We start from the raw sequence: 22,275 nt of genomic DNA, 5'->3' as shown, positions 1-22,275 counted from the left end.
TGCATGTGAGGGAGAGAGGTGTTGGTCCCATAATCACATGCACATGATCATCAAATATCTTTTACGGGTTTGGCACTAAGTGCAGCATGCATATGCTGTCATTCACAAACATCGATCGCGAGAGGCAAATCTGGGTCTGGCCTGCTAGCTCTCTCTCTCTCTCTGTGCACACACTCATTATTTATAACTCAAATTTCTTAATATTTTATATGTATATCAGTGTTAGGATTTAGGACCACCATTTTTATTAGATTAGAGCCATAAATGCACAAGCACGACTAAGTAGCAAAGCATAATTGATTGACAGAGGACATCATCCAACACAATTAGAAGGAGGGTGTGGGGCCCTACCCTCCATTATATACTAATAGATGTAAAATGAATGTTGACAAAACCTGATAGCCTCTGCACTTTAATTTCTCAGCTATTTCGGCCCTGAAAGACGCTACTTTTAATGAGACAAATATATAGTTAGAAATTTAATTAATGACGAAACATGCTTATCTTATCTTATGTATGTGAACTTAAATGAGTTTAACCGGCGGGACTTCTAACGACATAAAATTAAGCATGATAGACAAGTTTTCATTTATATATGTGAAAGTGGCAAGTGATCCCAAGCCACTTGGAAAAACGAAAAAGCCTATGAAGGCCCATTGGGAGCTTTTTCTACCCTCCATTGAGATTGGGTCATGCAAAACTAAAAATAAAAATGTTACAAAATAAGTGTAATTGGATCCAAAATTAATTGGGCTTGGCTTCTACTGGGTTTGTTGAATTTCTTTGCGAAAATGGCCATCAAAAAGCAGCTGTTCCCATTTTATGGTTTTAAACATAAAGACCTTTTTCTGTTTATTTATTTTTATCTGTTTGGTGTGCAAGCGGCCCATTTGGACCTCTACTAGTACGGGCTTTGGGTTACAAACCACCCCCCAGCCCACCCCCCCCCCCCCCCCCCTCCCCCAAAAAAAAAAAAAGAGTATTAGGCTTGCGTTGAATCAGAACTAGGAAAAACAGATATATATATATATATATATATATCACCTCTTATTTAGGAAAAATGTTCTCTTACTTTTCATCTACTATTTTACACAATATTCACAATTAATATGGTGATGCTTTGTGGGTTCCAGTTAGCTCAACTAGTAAAATCTCTGGTAGTTGTATAAGAGATCTGGGGTTCAATCCCTGCCTACACCAAAACTGATTGGTGTATTGGTCTGATAATAGATCTATTATCAGGAGCGGATAAAAAAGTTTACAAATTGCTGATGTGGTGAGTGGTTATTGGTAAATAAAAAAGTGATGTTAATGGTGGGCTTAGATGAAAGAGTAATACTACAAACACAAACTATTTTACAACATTTTTAACCAATATAAAGTAGGTCACATCAACAATTTGTAAGAATGTTATAAAATAGTTTATGGCTCAACATTACTCTTATTTTTACGATGAAAAGGATATTGTAAAGCCTTAAATGAACTCAACCATATATAATAGACTAAAATATTATTTTAGTAAAAGGCATTTCAGCCTTAGGCTTTTGACTTAGTAGAAGGATCAAGGATGGGGTTGAGAGAAAGGTGTAAGATGAATAATAGAGACAAAGAAATTAGTTTCATATTGTTACAATTGCACATATGGTTAGCTCTGCAATAGGACATCCTGGCACTGATTATGCTGAAATGTAGCTCAATAAATCACAATAACTATAAAGCATCATACATGATACATGACAAAAGTATCACTTGTTTAAGGTGATAGGTAGGACATATATATTACAAACTTTCTTTGAAAGCTTATTCCAAACCCAATTAATGTTGATCATACATACACAGCTAGCTGTATACTTGTCTATGAAAGTAAGCTGGACTTCGGCAACTTGCTCCCTTATTCTTTACCATTCTCTGCTTGGTCAGGAGTAGGGGTGGCAATTTTTATCCATATCCATGAACCCACCCATTACCCATCTTATTTGGATAAGTCTTAACCCAACCCATTTGAATATTTGAGTTAAATGGATAAAGACCCATTTGGTTATTTAATTAGATGGGTCTAAATGGATAATCCTACTAATACCCACTAAACCCATCTAAAATTTAAATAAACAACATAAAATCTAAATTTCTAGAAATGACTAAAATACCCCTAAAACTTAAAAAATGACCAAAATACTACCAAAACCCAAAAAATAACCAAAATACCCCTAAAACCCAAAAAATGACCAAAATACCCCCCAAAACCTAAAAATAACCAAAATACCACCAAAACCAAAAAAAAATTACCAAAATATCCTTGAAACCCAAAAAATGACCAAAATACCCCCAAAACCCAACAAATGACCAAACCCCCCCCCCCCCCCCCCCCGGAAACCTAAAAATTACCAAAATACCCCCAAAATCCAAATAATGATCAAAATACCTCTGAAACCCAAAAAATGACCAAAATACCCCTAAAACCTAAAAATTACTAAAATACCACCAAAACCCAAAAACTAACCAAAATACCCCCGAAACCTAAAAATGACCAAAATACCTCCAAAACCCAAAAAATAACCAAAATACCCCTGAAACCCAAAAAAATGACCAAAATACTCCCAAAACCCAAAAAATGACCAAAATACCTCTGAAACCCAAAAAATGACCAAAATACCCTTAAAACCTAAAAATGACCAAAATACCTCCAAAACCCAAAAAATGACAAAAATACCCTCGAAACCCAAAAAATGACAAAAATTCCCCCAAAACCCAAAAAATAACCAAAATACCCCCAAAACCCACAAAATGACCAAAATACCTCCAAAATCTCTAAAATGAGCAAAATACCCCCCAAAACCTCTCAAATGTCCAAAATATCCCCAAAACCCAAAACTGACCAAAATACCCTCAAAACCCAAAAAATGACCAAAATACTCCCAAAACCCACAAAATGAGAAAAATACCTCCAAAACCTCTAAAATGAGCAAAATACCCCCCCCCCTCCCCAAACCTCTAAAATGTCCAAAATATCCCTAAAACCCAAAAATTATCAAAATACCCTAAAAACCCAAAAAATGACCAAAATGCTTCCTAAACCTAAAAAATGACCGAAATACCCCCTAAACCTTAAAAATGACCGAAATACCTTTGAAACCTTAAAATTACGAAAAATACCCCCGAAACCTAAAAATGACCAAAATACCTTTGAAACCTGTAAAATGATTAAAATACCCCAAGATCTAAAAAATGAATAAAATAACCCCAAAACCTATTACAATGACCAAAATACCCCAAAACCTAAAAAAATGACCAAAATACCCCCAAAACCTAACAATTACCAAAATACACCCTAAACCTAAAAAATTACCAAAATACTCCCTAAACCTAAAAAATTACCAAAATACTCCCTAAACCTAAAAAATGACCGAAATACCTCTAAATCCTAAAAAATAACTGAAATACCCCAGAAACCTAAAAAAATTACCAAAATACCCAAAAACCTAAAAATTGATTGAAATACCCCCAAAAACCTTAAAAAATTACCAAAATAACCCCAAAACCTAAAAAAATGATCGATAAACACCCCTGAAACCCAAATTATGACCAAAATGCCCCTAAACATGTAAGATGACCAAAATACACCTGAAACATCTAAAATTACCGAAATAGAGGTTTCAGGGTATTTTGGATGTTTCAAGGATATTTTTGACAAATTAAAGGTTCTAAGAGTCTTTCATTCATTTTATAGGTTTCGAGGGAATTTCGGTAATTTTTTAGGTTTCAGGGTTATTTTGACCATCTTTTAGATTCTAAGGGTATTTTAGCCATTTTTTAGGTTACGAGGGCATTTCTATCATCTTTTAGTTTTAGAGTTATTTCGGTAAATTTCTAGGGTTTAGAAATATTTTGGTAATTTTTAGGTTTTGGGGTATTTCGGTAATTTTTAAAGTTTTGATGGTATTTTGGTCATTTTTAGGTTTTGAGGGTATTTCGGTCATTTTTCAGGTTTCAAGGGTATTTGGTATTTTTTGAGGTTTTGAGGGTATTTTGGTCATTTTTAGGTTTTGGGGGTATCTTGGTAACTTTTTGGGTTTCGGGGGTATTTTGGTAATTTTTAGGTTTTGGAGGTATTTTGGTCAGTTTTTGGGTTTCGGGGGTATTTTGGTAATTTTTAGGTTTTGGGGGTATTTTGGTCAGTTTTTGGGTTTCAGGGGTATTTTGGTAATTTTTTAGGTTTTGGGGTATTTTGGTCATTTTTTGGGTTTCGGGGGTATTTTGGCCATTTTTTTGGGTTTTGGAAGTATTTTGGTCATTTTTAGGTTTTGGAGGTATTTTGGTAATTTTTTGGGTTTCAGGGGTATTTTGGTAATTTTTAGGTTTTGGGGGTATTTTGGTCATTTTTTGGGTTTTAGGGGTACTTTGGTCATTTTTTGGGTTTTGGGGGTATTTTGGTCATTTTTAGGTTTTGGGGGTATTTTGGTAATTTTTAGGTTTTGGGGGTATTTTGGTCAGTTTTTAGGTTTCAGGGGTATTTTGGTAATTTTTTAGGTTTTGGGGTATTTTGGTCATTTTTTGGGTTTCGGGGGTATTTTGGCCATTTTTTTGGGTTTTGGAAGTATTTTGGTCATTTTTAGGTTTTGGAGGTATTTTGGTAATTTTTTGGGTTTCAGGGGTATTTTGGTAATTTTTAGGTTTCGGGGGTATTTTGGTCATTTTTTGAGTTTTGGGAGTATTTTGGTCATTTTAGTGGGTTTTAAGCATATTTGGTGATTTTAGAGATATCAGGGGTATTTTGGTCATTTTAGAGGTTTCATGGGTATTTTGAGATAATTTTAGAGATTTTTGGGATAATTTTGGATGTCCAAGGGTATATTGGTAATTTTGGAAGATTAGGGGTATTTGCATCATTTTAGGTATTTATGGGTATTTTGGAGGTCAAGAGGGTATTCAAGTAGTTTTAGAAGTATTTGAGTCATATTGGGTTAAATGGGTGGGTTACTAATTAAATGGGTTGGGTTGGTAATGGATAATTAATTTATATATAAACGGGTCATAAATGGATAAATGAGTAATTATCATAGTTTTAAAAACCGGACCGGATCGGCCGGTTCAACCGGGAACCGGACATCAATCCGGTCCGGTTATCATTAAAAACCGAAAATAGCTTAAAAATCGGAAAATAGTGAAAACCGGCCGGTTAAACCGGAAAACCGGGAACCGGTGCGGTTAAACCGGTTCTTGAATCTGAAGAGGAATCTGAAGAAGAACAAGAAGAAAAACTGGAATAAAATAGAACGAACTTCTTAGATTTGCCCTAAAGTAAAATTGGAGAAAATTTGTGGTGAAAATAAAATAAAAGAAATACTTCTATTGGATGATATGTATAAGAAATCTGTGCTTTGAGCTTTGACTGGAATAAAATGTAAAGAAAGACTATCAAAAACTTATCTTGAGAAAGAGAAAGACTTGAGATTTGAGAGGGAGCAGCAGAAATGAAGTTTACTGCATTATGAAGAAGTGTGAAAAGAAAACTGAAGAGGAGTAAAATTTAAAAAGGAGTTTGAATCTGATTTAAGGGGTAGGTGGTAATGTGTGGTTATAGATTTAAGGGGAATAAAAAAAAGAAGAAAAAACAAAAGAGCAAAGTAGAGTGAACGTGTATGGGTAAGTGAGTCTGACACTTGCTATTGAAGGAAAAGCATGAGAGAAGTAAGGTGATGAATGACTTGTCTAGTCATTCTGACCTTTTGAACTTTGATTTTTGGGTTTTTTTTTTCTTTTTTTTTTAATAAATAGTTAAAAGTTGAAAGTTAAATATCAAACTACTATTTATATATTCAACCAAAAAAAAAATATTATTTGTAATATATATATATATATATATATATATTGTAGGGTCACGTTCCAGAACGAACCGAAATTGTAATTGGGTCAGGACGTGAATGGGCCCATACAATATCATTTGTAGAGAGTGGGATCGAAAGGCTAAGTCATGTTCACCCGGCGGTGGTTTTGTTAAACTTTTCATACATGGTTCAGGTGTATTCACCTTTGGAACCCCTCCCTCTCCTTGTGGGACTGGAGGCCCCCTGTTTAGGTTACATATTTTTTCTTTTATACTAGCATGCGTTCAATTTCCTTCGTCCACGTGTAGGGTCGACCTTTCCAAGACTGATACTTGTCCCATCTGTCCCAGACCTAAGTCGTTGGGAGTGGCTGATAAAGCCAAAGAACACGGCTCTGTTAGGTGCAAAGATCAGTCTGGGAAAGGCAGTAAGGTCAACATTTCCTAGATATTTCAGATTTTCTTTTAAGATTGTCCCTATGCCGCTTTTGCCCCTTTTCCTGGTGGAGCTTTGGACCAAACCGAGGGCTGCACCGTCCTCGGCTGCCTCTTTGGGCCCATGTGTGCTTTACACTAATGAGCTTGGACTAACATCTTCTTCGGCTTGGGCCTTAAAGCTTCCCATGAACAAATGGGCCTAGCCCATATATTGCTGGGCCCCACAATAGCCCCTCAAAACCCTGCTGTCCGACCTCTTGGTTGGAAAGGGGGGTTTTGGTAACTCCGGGCCTTCATTACTGCTCATTTAATTCGGCCCTTCCCTGGCGTTGGCAATTCTCCAAATACCCAGGAAACGCTCCGACCTACGAGATATCCTTCTTGATTTAGCCTTGGTACGTTCTATCCGTTTGGTTACCCGGAGTAGGTCTTTAATGTTTTCCCTTCACGAGACCTCTCAAATTCAATGGCTACTGATGACGTGGGGGAGCGGAGCAGGCGCATTCTCGCTGGCAGATTTCCTTGAAGCTCTGAACACATTTAATGCCATCCTTTTCGTCCCTTATATAAAGAGGGTGGACATGAGTTGTTTATTTCATAAGTGAATCCCTTAATCCCCCAGAAAACTGAATTCCTTAGATTCCTCCCAGAATTTATATTTACCCTCTGATTATACCTCGACTCGTAATACGTTCGCCACAGTCATAGGTGATGAAGAAACCTTCTCCCCCCCAAAAATACCTTGTTCTGGCTAAGCTCGAGATGGCTCGATCGGGGCAAGGATGGCGGAGACTCAAGATTTGTCTCGCCTATCTTTTAGCCAAAATCCGAAGCAGGAACTCGTCACGTCGCACCTTCGACGTGACCGAGCCGAGGACACACAGCATCATCACCACCCGCTCTTTCATGAGCGTATCTAATGTGGTATCGGTGTGCTAGGAGTCAGGACGGGGGCAGGGACTAAATGCCCCTGCTTCTTCCTCTCTTTGCTCACTGGTGCCACCCTTTACTTTTCTTTCTTCTTCTTTTCACCACCAGCTCCCTCCTGGGGCTTTTCCTTCTCTCTCTTTTGCTCATTTCTCCTTCTTTTCATTTCTTCCCTCTTCTTCTCCTCCTTCTCTTGCTCATGTCCTCCATCTTCCTCATTCATCTCCTCCATCTTCTGCTCATGTCCTCCATCTTCTTCTTCCTTTGCACTCTTCGGTGACAAGAGCTTGCTGAAGTGCTTCCATGTATTCCAATTCTTCTTCCTTCTCCTTTATCTTTTTCTAAAAAGGTTCTTCTCCTGATACGAGCAGTACTGAGGCAGAGATTGGAGAAGCTTTGAAGGCGAGTTAAAAGGCAACTGACTATTTACTTATCTGTATTGCAGATGCTAGTGTTGCTTTGGCAGTTCATTTTTTGTATAGGCTTGTTTAAGCCCTTCTTTGTACGTTGTAACAATTTTCCATATTAATAAAAGTTGATATTCATTTATTTCGTATGTTATGTTTTTATGCTTTTACAAGTTTACCAACGCTGCTCGGCACCGTAATATAGTATTTGAATCAATGATAACTAAGGCTAAAATGTTTGCTAATAAAAAGGTGTCACCATGACTTTAATAAAATTATTTAACATAGCAAAGCCGACCAGTGAGGAACGAAACTCACCTTAAAATTAGCCAAGATGAGGACTAAGTGCTTGATACAGTGTAGGAAATAACTATCCGAGGACATTTCACTCGCCAAATGGACAGTTTCCTTAGGTTACTGAAAGTTGGGCCGTTTCGCCATCTTTTAAACACACTGGCTTTAACCTTTTACAGTATTTAAGCCGAGAACCTTCCCTATTCGAATAGTCGGTTTCCCCAAAAGGCCTGGGTCCGAGGACTTCGTAATACCTGGGTTCTGTCTTAAACTTAGACTTTTTTCTCATTACTTGGTTTCCCCATGGGCTTGAGTCCGAGGACCATGCAAACCCTAGGTTCTGTCCGAAACTTAGGTTTTCTCAGTACTTGGTTTCCCCATAGGCTTGGGTCCGAGGACCATACGAGGCCTAGGTTCTGTCCAAGACTCTTTGAGTTCAGTTTCTCCCTTCCCTCAGGTATTTCACGAGGTGCCGAGCAGGAAGTTGTCCTCGGCAACAGTTATTCCTCGGTGTGGGCCATTGCCCCTGGGCCCCCGTGCAGAACAGGCCTGGGCCACGAACTCACTTGGCCCACAACTTAAAGGGTATTTATGTAGTTTTTGGTTACGTAGTACTTTTGGATGTCCCAATGTTCGAGGTGCACCTTCCAGAGACTTCTTTAATTCCCTGGTTGCAGGTGGCGTTGGAGATTGAGCCTACGCCATCTTGTCTGTAGCGTTCCTTGGGACGCTGCGTGAATTAAATGCCACCTCTTTATCTCTTTAAATAAATAGGAAAGAAAGTTACTTCATCCTCGCACCAATTCTTTAGTTTTCTCCCAAATCACAGCTCCTATACTCAGTGCTGTCTTCCCTTAGCACAATATGTCTGAGGCGAGGGTTGGGAAGAAGGAAATCTCTCCGCCACGGAAGCGCCGTGCACTTATGAGACTAAAAATGGTGAGGTATGGGCACAGGAAACATAAGTTCAAGAGAGTACTCCATTTTAATAGAGGGGAAAGGATGTCTCTCCCTCTTTTAGTCAAAATCCGAAGCAGGTTCTGTTCATACCAGAACTTTGGTGTGTCAGAAGAAAGATTCTCCGCCATCATCGCCTCCGCCTTGTGGCGGGCGAATATTTAGAGAAAGCCCCTCAACTTCCAACTCCCTGCACCTTTCCTTCAGCGGTGCCAGGCTCAAGTTGGATCTCTTTTGCTGTTTGAGTTGTGGGCAAGTGAAAGCATTGAGGAAGAACAAGATCTTGGAGCTGTAGCCAACCTCTCCTCTGATCTACTTCCTCGGCTTTACTTTATTCTCTTGTATCTTCCTTTCTTTTTGGTTATGTAGTGAGCTTTGGTACAAACTGATTCTAGCTTTTCATTGTACGCTGTACTATTTCTTTGCTTTAGTAAAAAATGGAGATTTCTTTACTTGTTTTGAATGCTGTTCCTTTGATAACACTACTTTGTGAGTGGGTGTGCTCTATGTGTGTGTTCCTCCTCGGCGGTATTTAAAGCAAGAACTCTTGAAACACAATCCAACTAATTCTAATCTACCGACACTATCAGGCATAATAATAACTCATAGTAAGTTAAACTTAGGAAACTAACCGAGATGACGGTTGAACGTTCTGTAATAAGCGCGGGAGTATTGTCTGAGGACGACAAATTCTAAATAATTCATCCGAGGGAGCGACCGAGCATTGCATGACTTCGGTTATGCTTTTGGAAACACGTTACTCCATTCCATACTGGTCCCTTTAGCGTTGAGGATCCGAGGGCAAACTAGAAAATCCATGTAACACGGTTTTTCCTTATAAGTAGTTGGTTTCCCCAGAGGCTTGGGTCCGAGGACCATACAAGGCCTTGGTTCTGTCCAAAACTTGTATTCTCTTTTGAAGTAGTTGGTTTCCCCAGAGGCTTAGGTCCGTGGACCATACAAGGCCTTGGTTCTGTCCAAAACTTGTATTCTCTTTTCAAGTAGTTGGTTTCCCCAGAGGCTTGGGTCTGAGGACCATACAAGGCCTTGGTTCTGTCCAAAACTTGTATTCTCTTTTTAAGTAGTTGGTTTCCCCAGAGGCTTGGGTCCGAGGACCATACAAGGCCTTGGTTCTGTCCAAAACTTGTATTCTCTTTTCAAGTAGTTGGTTTCCCCAGAGGCTTGGGTCTGAGGACCATACAAGGCCTTGGTTCTGTCCAAAACTTGTATTCTCTTTTTAAGTAGTTGGTTTCCCCAGAGGCTTGGGTCCGAGGACCATACAAGGCCTTGGTTCTGTCCAAAACTTGTATTCTCTTTTTAAGTAGTTGGTTTCCCCAGAGGCTTGGGTCCGAGGACCATACAAGGCCTTGGTTCTGTCCAAAACTTGTATTCTCTTTTCAAGTAGTTGGTTTCCCCAGAGGCTTGGGTCCGTGGACCATACAAGGCCTTGGTTCTGTCCAAAACTTGTATTCTCTTTTCAAGTAGTTGGTTTCCCCAGAGGCTTGGGTCCGAGGACCATACAAGGCCTTGGTTCTGTCCAAAACTTGTATTCTCTTTTCAAGTAGTTGGTTTCCCCAGAGGCTTGGGTCCGTGGACCATACAAGGCCTTGGTTCTGTCCAAAACTTGTATTCTCTTTTCAAGTAGTTGGTTTCCCCAGAGGCTTGGGTCCGAGGACCATACAAGGCCTTGGTTCTGTCCAAAACTTGTATTCTTTTTTCAAGTAGTTGGTTTCCCCAGAGGCTTGGGTCCGTGGACCATACAAGGCCTTGGTTCTGTCCAAAACTTGTATTCTCTTTTCAAGTAGTTGGTTTCCCCAGAGGCTTGGGTCCGAGGACCATACAAGGCCTTGGTTCTGTCCAAAACTTGTATTCTCTTTTTAAGTAGTTGGTTTCCCCAGAGGCTTGGGTCCGAGGACCATACAAGGCCTTGGTTCTGTCCAAAACTTGTATTCTCTTTTTAAGTAGTTGGTTTCCCCAGAGGCTTGAGTCCGTGGACCATACAAGGCCTTGGTTCTGTCCAAAACTTGTATTCTCTTTTTAAGTAGTTGGTTTCCCCAGAGGCTTGGGTTCGAGGACTATACAAGACCTTGGTTCTGTCCAAAACTTGTATTCTCTTTTTAAGTAGTTGGTTTCCCCAGAGGCTTAGGTCCGTGGACCATACAAGGCCTTGGTTTTGTCCAAAACTTGTATTCTCTTTTTAAGTAGTTGGTTTCCCCAGCGGCTTGGGTCCGAGGACCATACAAGACCTTGGTTCTGTCCAAAACTTGTATTCTCTTTTTAAGTAGTTGGTTTCCCCAGAGGCTTGGGTCCGTGGACCATACAAGGCCTTGGTTCTGTCCAAAACTTGTATTTTCTTTTTAAGTAGTTGGTTTCCCCAGAGGCTTGGGTCCGAGAACCATACAAGGCCTTGGTTCTGTCCAAAACTTGTATTCTCTTTTAAAGTAGTTGGTTTCCCCAGAGGCTTGGGTCCGAGGACCATACAAGGCCTTGGTTCTGTCCAAAACTTGTATTCTCTTTTCAAGTAGTTGGTTTCCCCAGAGGCTTGGGTCCGAGGACCATACAAGGCCTTGGTTCTGTCCAAAACTTGTATTCTCTTTTTAAGTAGTTGGTTTCCCCAGAGGCTTGGGTCCGAGGACCATACAAGGCCTTGGTTCTGTCCAAAACTTGTATTCTCTTTTTAAGTAGTTGGTTTCCCTAGAGGCTTGGGTCCGAGGACCATACAAGGCCTTGGTTCTGTCCAAAACTTGTATTCTTCTTTATTTGCTTATCTTCCGAAGGTTTAGCTCCTCGAATAAGGTGGGGGAAGCTGGCCTGATGTTTGAAGCCCCTAGACTTGCCCATGTCATTGACCCCGCGGAACGTAGCCCCTAGTGGGAGCTTATGTTGGAATAGCAACAATGTGTCGCCGGTGATAAAGGCACCCTCGTAGCCCCTTGTTCGACAGAAGCTCAACTTCACCACCGCTCGAGCTAACGCGCAAGCCTCCCCACAGACGGCGCCAATTGTAGGGTCACGTTCCAGAACGAACCGAAATTGTAGTTGGGTCAGGACGTGAATGGGCCCATACAATATAATTTGTAGAGAGTGGGATCGAAAGGCTAAGTCATGTTCACCCGGCGGTGGTTTTGTTAAGCTTTTCATACATGGTTCAGGTGTATTCACCTTTGGAACCCCTCCCTCTCCTTGTGGGACTGGAGGCCCCCTGTTTAGGTTACATATTTTTTCTTTTATACTAGCATGCGTTCAATTTCCTTCGTCCACGTGTAGGGTCGACCTTTCCAAGACTGATACTTGTCCCATCTGTCCCAGACCTAAGTCGTTGGGAGTGGCTGATAAAGCCAAAGAACACGGCTCTGTTAGGTGCAAAGATCAGTCTGGGAAAGGCAGTAAGGTCAGCCTTTCCTAGATATTTCAGATTTTCTTTTAAGATTGTCCCTATGCCGCTTTTGCCCCTTTTCCTGGTGGAGCTTTGGACCAAACCGAGGGCTGCACCGTCCTCGGCTGCCTCTTTGGGCCCATGTGTGCTTTACACTAATGAGCTTGGACTAACATCTTCTTCGGCTTGGACCTTAAAGCTTCCCATGAACAAATGGGCCTAGCCCATATATTGCTGGGCCCCACATATATATATACATGAAACTTAAATAACAAATTATACTTTTTCAACAATTATTAATTAGGAAAAAAATAAAGAATAATGAAATTTTTTTATTTTTTAAAATATTTTCTTAATATAATTTATGAAAAATAAAAATTCACATAAAATTTATTTAAATATTTTAAATTAAATTATTTATGACATCATCGGTTTGACCATCGGTTCGACCCCGGTTGGACCATAAAACCGATAATCAGTCTCTTTACCGGTTCTTTGACCGTACCGGTTTTTAAAACCATGGTAATTATACACCTGACCTATCTATGAGCCAACCCATTTATGACCCAACCCGCCCATTTGCCACCCCTAGTCAGGAGGCTGCTTCATTTCCTTGAGTGCCTTCGTTTTTAATAAGCGGTGTTCCATGTAAAGCATTTGGTTTTGGCTTAGTGTCAGGATCTTCTGATTTGTACTTGTACCATGAAGCCGACAACAGGTAGGTTATGAAATTGATGCAGCTGAGGATTGCTAAGAACCAGTAAAATTATTCCAAATTGTTGTCGTTTAAGTTAAGCCCATATATCCATCCTTGTTTGCTTTTAGTTTTTCTTTTGGTGGCTGCATTTACGACATCTACAAGGACACTACTCAAAAAGTAACCAAATGATGGTGATAATCCTGTTAATGAGGTGAAGAGTGATCTCATTCCTGCAGGTGCTTCCTTGTAGAAAAATTCCAATAATCCTATAAAAGTGAACATGTCTGCAATTCCAAAAATGCCATATTGGAAGGAGAGCCAAAAGAGACTTGTAGGCTTTAAAGGGTCTTTATGGAATTGGCTCTTTCTCTTAACTTCCACAAAGCCAGCTACAGTCATTGAAATGGCGGAGAGAACTAGGCCAACTCCAACACGCTGAAGTTGCGTGATGCCTGATGGATGGTGGGTGATCTTTCGTGCGAAAGGAACAAAGACCAAGTCATAGATGGGAATGAGAATGGACATGAAAACTAAGGGGGTTATGGGAATTGACGGTGCAGGAACCATAATGGAGCCAAGTTGGCGATCCATGAAGTTCCCTTGTATTACCGAGAATGTTTGGAGCTGTGCTAAACAAGTATTCATTAGGATGGTGCTGCCTACAATAGGCATCATTCTAATTAGGATCTTGACTTCCTCTACTTGTGTCACCATGCAAACAGTCCCTGGTGCAGGGTTTGAGACTTCACAAGCAATTGCGGCCTTGTCTAGGAACCTGGTGCAATTAGTAGAGGATTGTTAAAATACAAAACATTATAATTATGTGCCTTGAAATGTTAACAAAGGCAACCTAACAAATGACCTCATGACTATAAAGAGAAAAGCATGAGTATTGCACCAAATGCTATCCAAATCAGAGCTTTCACTATAAGATTATGCAGCCTTGCACATCATTTTCATCTCAAACTAAAGTGATCACGGTCCTCATTCACTTTATATAAACCTCTAGTAAAATTTTATTGTTTTCTAATGCACTTTTCCTTGGTTTATACTTTATTGAGCTTATACTATTGCTTTGTCAAACATGAAAAAGAAAAGAAAAGAAAAAGAATGTTGACTGCCATTTAGCAAACTCAATTTAATAATAGATGACACGTCTTAAATTATTGACCAGCTAGCTTTGCTCTATTTTGAGCATGATTATGTAACATCACCTAAATTGATTGGTATGAGCAATATGTTCCTCATTGGAAATTGTTTCTTTATCATTGATCTCATACAAGTCACCCGGGTTCTCTGGCAATGATAATTTCTGGTTCTTTATTGCCATAACAATAACCTGCAAAAAATCAAAGCCAACAAATGGTTTCCTATTAGTTGGGGTGATGTGAATTTTTGTGTATGGGCGGGTGTGTGTGTGTGTGAGAGAGAGAGAGAGAGAGAGAGACCTGAGTAATCCTTACGATAGGGCTCTCTCCAGGGGTTCTGAGACGGTAGAAAGGCTTACCAATGGCAAGAAAACCAAAGCCAACAAAGGCAGCCACAGTTGATATGTGTTAAGAATATAAAGTGTGAGAAAGACTGAATAGTCTGTATATTAATGTGTGTAAAATAATATACAATAGAGAGCCTTATATAGGCTAGGTATGTGTGCAGTACAAGTAAAAGGAGTAAACTACAAGTACAGTATACTGGGCTAAGCCCAATGGGCTAAACTAGTCTAAGCTATACACTAACATCCCCCCTCAAACTCGAGGTGGCAAGGAGGAAGCCAACTGGAGTTTGGATATAAGATCTCGAAGACGACCAGGCGGGTGAGTCTTGGTAAAGATATCAGCAGGCTGGTCAGCAGAGGAGATGGAGAATAACTGGAGATTTCCTTTCTTAAGATGCTGGCGAGTGATGTGGCAGTCGATCTCAATATGCTTAGTGCGTTCATGGAAGACATCATTATGAGCAATGTAGATAGCACTACGATTGTCACAATAAAGAGGAGTGGCAGTGGGCTGTGGAGCATCCATGTCAGCCAAGAGCCAGCGAAGCCAAACAAGCTCACAAGTGGTGTCGGCAAGGGCACGATACTCAGCCTCAGTACTAGAACGGGAAACCACATCCTGTTTCTTGCTGCCCCACGAGACCAGAGAAGTACCTAACAGGAAACAGAAACCTGTGATAGAGCATCGATCAGTCGGATCACCTGCCCAGTCAGCATCTGAATAAGCATGAAGCTCGAGAGAAGATCGAGAGGAGTAATGCAGACCATGATAAAGTGTGCCTTTGACATATCGGAGAATCCGAAGAACAGCAGCATAGTGGACAGAACGAGGTGCATCCATGAACTTACTAACCATACCCACGGCATGTGAAATATCCGGACGAGTAACAGTGAGATAGATCAAACTGCCAACCAACTGACGATAGCGAGTAGCATCGGATATAGGTTCACCGTCCAAGGGTGTGAGCTTTGCATTGTATTCCAAAGGAGTGGAAACAGTCTTGTTATCAGTGACACCGGCTTTGGAGAGAAGATCAGAAGCATATTTAGCCTGGGAAAGATAGTATCCATCAGAGGATGAGGTAACCTCAAGCCCAAGAAAATAGCTGAGAGTGCCCAAATCTTTCATCTCAAAATGCTGACTAAGGAAGCTCTGAAGAGAGCGGATACCTGCAGAATCATCTCCAGTAATAATCATATCATCAACATAAAGAAGAATAAGAGTGATACCAGCAGAGGATCTCCGAACAAAGAGAGCAGTGTCATGAGGACTCGAAGTGAAACCCTGCTGAGCAACAACTGAGCTAAACTTTTCAAACCAAGCTCGAGGAGCCTGCTTGAGGCCATAAAGAGCACGGCGAAGGCGGCAAACTTGATTGCCTGAGTGTGGATAGCCAGGGGGTGGTTGCATGTACACTTCTTCATGGAGGTCGCCATTGAGGAAAGCATTCTTCACATCCATTTGATAAAGAGGCCAATGGCGAACAGCAGCCACAGCAATGAGACATCTAACAGATGTAAGACGAGCAACAGGAGCAAATGTTTCCTCATAATCAATACCATACTCCTGAGTAAAGCCCTTGGCAACTAGGCGAGCCTTGTATCGTTCAACAGATCCATCAGCCTTGGTCTTGATCTTGTAAACCCACCTACAACCTACTACAGACTGACCAGGAGGCAAATCAACCATATCCCACGTATGATTCTTATGAAGGGCATCTAGTTCTTCATTCATAGCTTGCTGCCAAAGAGGGTCAGTATGAGCCTCACGATAGGTGTGAGGTTCATAGAGAGTGGCAAGAGCAAAAGAGCAATGATAATCAGTGAGATAAGGGGGAGGAATGCTTACCCGAGTGGAACGACGAAGTTCAGGACCAATAGGAGACTCAGGAGAGGGTGGTGCCACAAGATCCAAGACAGGCGGGTCATATGCCGGAGACAGAACCGGAGATGAGTCGTCTGGAGAGGCAGTCGATGCTGAAGAATCCTCCACAAGTTCAGGATAGAGAGGGAGAAAAAGATCAGTAAAAATGGGAGACTCTGAGGAAGAAGATGTAGGAAACTGCTGAAGACTCGTGAAAGGACGATGTTCCCAAAACTCAACATGACGGGAGACACGAAGGCGATGAGAAATGGGATCATAGCAGCGAAACCCTTTTTGAGACACACCATAACCAAGGAAACAACAGAGACGAGTACGAGGTTGGAGCTTTGTTCGTTCATGAGGAGGAAGAGAGACAAAGCAAGCACAACCAAAAACCCGAAGAGAGGAGTAGTCAGGAGTTTGACCATAGAGAAGCTCAAATGGTGATTTGTTGTGTGTAGTTGGTGAAGGAATACGATTAATAGTGTGCACAGCAGTGAGTGCGGCCTCACCCCAAAATCGCTCAGGAAGAGAGGCAGAAATGAGAAGGGTGCGGACAACATCAAGAATGTGACGATGTTTTCGTTCTGCACGACCATTTTGTTGAGAGGTGTAAGGACAAGACCGCTGAGGAAGAGTACCATGTCTGTCTAAAAAGGATAGGAAAGATTTATCATTATATTCTTGAGCATTATCTGATCGAAAGACTTTAACGGTGCAATTGAACTGTGTTTCAATCATTTTATGAAATGTTTGGTAAATAGACACAAGTTCAGACCTATGGTGAAGCAGATAAATCCAAGTATACCGAGAAAAATCATCCACAAATATGACAAAATATTTAGATCCCCCCTCAGTGGGAACAGGTGCAGGACCCCAAATATCAGAATGTATAAGATCAAAAGGAGCAGAAGAAAATGAGTCACTTTTATTAAATGGCAATTTTGTTTGTTTGCCAAAATGACAGGAAGTACAATCAAATTTTGAAAACTGAACTGAACCTAAATGACCTTGAGAAGCTAATAATTGAAGACGAGATAAGGATGGATGACCAAGACGAGCATGCCATAGATCAGGTGAGGAGGTGGCAGTTGTAGCAGCTGCAGAAACAACTTGTGAAGGAATCTTCAAGTCATGAACCTCAAACATGCGACCAACCTTACGGCCTGTCCCAAGCACTTGACCCGTCCGGGGATCCTGCACATCCACACCATGATTAGTAAATAGAAGATCTACGCCTAATTCGCAAAGTTGACCAACAGAAAGCAAATTGAGGGATAACTTTGGAATATGAAAAGTGTCACTAAGGGATAAACAAGAAGAAGGGATTGTTCCTTTATGACTAACAGGCATAGGAGTTCCATCAGCAGTGTAAATGGTGATTGGATGTTCTAAGGGTGCCTTATCAGAAAATTGGGATTCATCAGGAGTCATATGGTTACAACATGCAGTATCAAAAAACCAAGGTTGTTTACCTGAGGTGACAGAAAGGGCAGTGGAAGTGCGGGATAAAACCTGTTGAACAACTGCCTCAATATCAGCCGTAGTAAGTGAGGAAGCCAAAGATGGACCTGTAGGAACCGATGGATCTGAAGGACATACAGCAGCTGCCTGAGGAAGAGAAGTTTTATTCTGCTCTTGCACAAATTTCTGTAGCTTACGACAAACAGAGATGTCATGGCCTTTGGCACGGCAAAACTTGCAGTGAGCACCTTTGGAAGACTGAGAGGTGGGACGCCCGGAGTTTATTCGCGGAGGAGCAGTGAATGCAACAATGGGAGGCTGTGGTGAGGGTGTAGCCAAGACATGATCAGATGATGTCATGTGATAAGTGGGCCGACGATTCTCCTCAGAAATGAGCTCCTTTACAGCAGCATCAAGAGAAGGAGTAGGAGATCGGCTAAGTAGAGAAGCCCTAGTAGGCTCAAAATCCTCACGTAAACCCATCATGAAGTGCATAAATCTACGGCGATCCCGATATTTGACAAAGAGCTCAATGTCCTTAGAACACACCAGTGGAGGATCTGCAGCAGAGAGTTGTTCCCACATAGTAGAAGTCTGAGAATAAAAATCAGAAATAGACTGACCTGTCTCTTGGCGCATTTGATAAAGCTTGGATTCAATGTGAAACTCCAAGCTTGAATCATTAGTGCAGTTATAACGATCAGCCAAAAATTTCCAAGCAGCCTCAGCAGTTTCAAGACGAGGAAGAAGATTATGAATGGAGGGAATAGAGGTATTGATAAACCAAGATAAGATCTTACTCTGAATACTCTCCCATTCTTCTAGACGTTCTTCATAATCATCTGTTGTAACAGCAGTCTTGGAAGACTCTTCAGCAGCTGTGGCTTTGGACTTAGGGTTTGGTACTGGCTTAGGAATTGAACCAGTCACATATCTCCACAGTTTACGACCCTTGAGAAAGACGGTCATATTCTGAGACCATGCATGATAGCTAGTAGGACCATCCAACATGATGGTGATAGGACGTATGATATCTCGTTCACTTTGTTGAGCCATAATGAAGAAAATGACCAAAAAGTGATATTTAGATACCTCAAATGCAGAAAAGGAGCCCAAAATCAGAATCTACGCGAAAAACTGAGCAAGACAGGTCCTGTTGAAAAATTTTGACTTGGTCAACGGTCAAAGTCAACGGTCAACGGTCAAAGTCAACGGTCAGTCTGGTCAAGTCAACGGCTGACGTGTGCTGACGTGGCAGGGTGACGTCACACTAGGGCTGACGTGGCAGATCGCGAAACAGAGCTGGCGCGTGGGGCGCGTGTACGCGCGTGAGGGGCGCGTGGAGGAAGTCCGTCTGGCGCGTGTGGCGCGTGAATGAGACTGACGGCGCGTGGCGGCGCGTGGCGGCGCGTGGAGCGCGTGCTCGTGAGGCAGAAACTTCAGGCGGCGCTTGGGGGCGCGTGTGAAGTGTTTTCTGGCCGTTCTTGGTTGGGTTTTGCTCGGGATTGTGTGTTCTGTCACGCAATGCCTTTGTTTTGACAGTTGGATGAGCAGAACATTGAAATCCGAGATTTGCTGGGAGTGTGGGCGTGGCGGCGGTGACTCGCTTCTGACAGTGGCTACTGGATGAAGGCGAGGGCAGCGGAAGAACGCCGGAGATGTCCACAGGAACCAGAAAGTCAGAGGATTGGCTCTGATACCATGTTAAGAATATAAAGTGTGAGAAAGACTGAATAGTCTGTATATTAATGTGTGTAAAATAATATACAATAGAGAGCCTTATATAGGCTAGGTATGTGTGCAGTACAAGTAAAAGGAGTAAACTACAAGTACAGTATACTGGGCTAAGCCCAATGGGCTAAACTAGTCTAAGCTATACACTAACAATATGAAAAAACCCCAGTACCAGTTATTCTTCGTGCTAACCCACACAATGCCTGTGACACCTATGGCTGCACCAATCGTTATACAGAGCAAAAGCCTGTTGAAATAGCTTGCGAGAGCCTTTGCTTCCTTTAGATCCTTCTGATCAAATTGGTCACCACCAAGTGCAGGAAGAGCTCCCCTAACACCACCTGAACCCAACGCTAACATACACAATGATATGTAGAACATGAATGTTGTACCACCTTTGAGACAGTTTGACTCATGACAAGGTTGTGGGTGCAAATGTTTTGAAGCAGCTTGAATTGTCACCAATGCCAAAGCCTACAAGTGCATATTCCACAACAAATAACTACTAATTGTCTCAAATATAGATTGAAGATGAGACTCATAATTTTATGTCTGTGAAATTGATCTCTAGCTTACCAGTACTTCAAGTACTCCAAAAAACAAAGCTGTACTAAGTCTGCTTAAGTATGTGTCTGATATATAGGCACCGATAAGGGTGAGCAAGAAAGTTGAACCCATGAAGTTTGTGAGAGTGTTGGCGGCGGTGGGAATATCAAGAAGCATTACGGCGGAAAAGTACTGGACCAAGCTCATCATGTTGGCCACAAAACCCATGTTCTCTAGTGCTGCCATGGCTATATATAGGAAGGGGAGAGAGTGAAACAATTTAGTGGGATATATAATATGGACATCTTTCATATCTTGATATTATTGCATAAATATAGCAACACATATATACAAGAATGAATTAACTATTTTAAGTGGTATATATTCTTACCAAAAACAAATGTGCAGGCAGTGAATCCTCCTTTTCTTTTGCTCCATGGAATGAGTGTCTCTCCCTGCATGCACAAGATATACATGAAAGATGTCAACAATATATACATATTTAAAAAAAGAAAGAAAAAAAGAAAGAGAGAATTGGGGAGGGGGCTGAAATGGTCACATTTTCCATGCTGTCAAGTTTGAGAGGTTTGGACAAAAAGGCAGCTTAGAGAGAAACAGTGGTGTAGTTGACAAGAGGACTTGGAGAGCTTTGCTCTTACAGTTATATATAGAAATGTGATATACATATAGCATATTAAGGGGGTGCCTTGAACATGGCTCCTAAGATCAAGGCCCTAGTAGATAACGTCCATGGCATTAGATTGATCGCCATCTTGTTATCCACTATGCTAACTTTGTTGTCTTTCTCTCGCTCTCTATCATTGTTACACTCACTGACACACTCGGTTATTATTAGCTTATGTATCTCAGTTTTCATTATACTTAATTTTGTTCTAAATCATTTGTAATTAAATGCCATCATATACCTTTTGATAAGCCTTGTACAGATAGAAAATTATTAATATATAGGACATCATTTCATTGGGAACATTGTAATATAATGAAGCAAATGGAATTAATTATTGAGCAAATTAATACGAATTTATCATGTATCATTCTTGTCAAGAACTTAATTTGTAGCTTAATTAGCACATTTTCAACAGAGACATTTAAGATTCAAATTCTCCCACTCCCAATTATTGATATATCAAACAAACAAAAAAATTTCATACCAATCTTTTATATACACACACGTTTGGTTAAAAAAGAAAAGGCTCTCATTGTGTTTCTGCCATTTCAAGCAACATAAAATCATGTCATGATTGCCTTATGTGTTAGTTAAATAGCGTTGTGGGGGTAACATCTTATGTTCACCCTTACAGCTCTGCAAGTTGGACGTGTCATGCAACAATCTTTAGGCAACAAGGTAAAGGAGATGCCAGGGCCAAGTTCAAAAAGGTCCCAGTTTGCAGGACAAATACGCTGGCTAATTTCTTTGGTTTCCATGACAACAAAAGGAAGCACATCAACCCCTAGTTAGCTATGTTGATTATTCAATTAATTATTTCCCAATATATACAGCTGTAGATGATCTTTATCTTTTTTGTCTTTGAATATATCTTATTTAATTAAAAGGTGAATATCCATGGATGTCTCTTTCCCTCTTAAAGTTCCGTTTTCTTCTAGCTACCTTTTAGGCCTTGTTTCTTCTTTCAGTTAATTTGGTAATAACCACGTGAACCACTACAATTCTCACCGTTATAAGAACATGTTAATTATGATATCTTGATAATTTTAAAATATTTCTAGGATGGAAATCACTTTCGCATGAGCAGGAATATTTTATTTTGTTTGAATGACGACGGATGAAGCTAGGCTCTTTCTTGTTTCGTTTCTGGTCACAATGGTTATCATCAGTACTGATACTTCTTCTTGAGTGCTTCACATCAATGCTGTTGCTGTTAGAACAGGCTGTCTTATTGGATCAAATTGATTATATACAATGAAGCCCTTTGTCAAACCTCTAATTGGTCCTGTAACAACGAAAGCCTGTCATAATTCATAAAGATTGTCTGTGCTTTCACTATCACAATACCGTGCATGCATTGCACGGTCTATCAATATTATTCTTTTTTATCTTAAAGCAACACTACCACATGTTCCATTGTATTATCATCTTTTTGCTTTATAGAGATTTGCTGTCATCTCTTTCGGCTCTTAAAAGTGTTTTCTCCATGCTCTCTCTTTCCTAACTCTCCCTTCTGGCATACTTCTTTTAACCACTACTCATCTTTCATTGATTGTTCTTT

At 40.7% G+C, this 22,275-nt stretch overlaps 1 pseudogene; it reads right to left on the bottom strand.

Moving 5' to 3' along the window:
- Nucleotides 1-12,815: 12,815 nt before the first annotated feature.
- Nucleotides 12,816-20,475, bottom strand: LOC126716488 (protein NRT1/ PTR FAMILY 4.6-like; annotated as a pseudogene).
- Nucleotides 20,476-22,275: the final 1,800 nt, after the last annotated feature.

The sequence above is a fragment of the Quercus robur genome, chromosome 3 (assembly GCF_932294415.1).
Source record: "Quercus robur chromosome 3, dhQueRobu3.1, whole genome shotgun sequence".
Classification (NCBI taxonomy): domain Eukaryota; kingdom Viridiplantae; phylum Streptophyta; class Magnoliopsida; order Fagales; family Fagaceae; genus Quercus; species Quercus robur.
The sequence above is the reverse complement of the archived record's forward strand: the minus strand, read 5'-3'. Positions and strand labels throughout refer to the sequence as shown.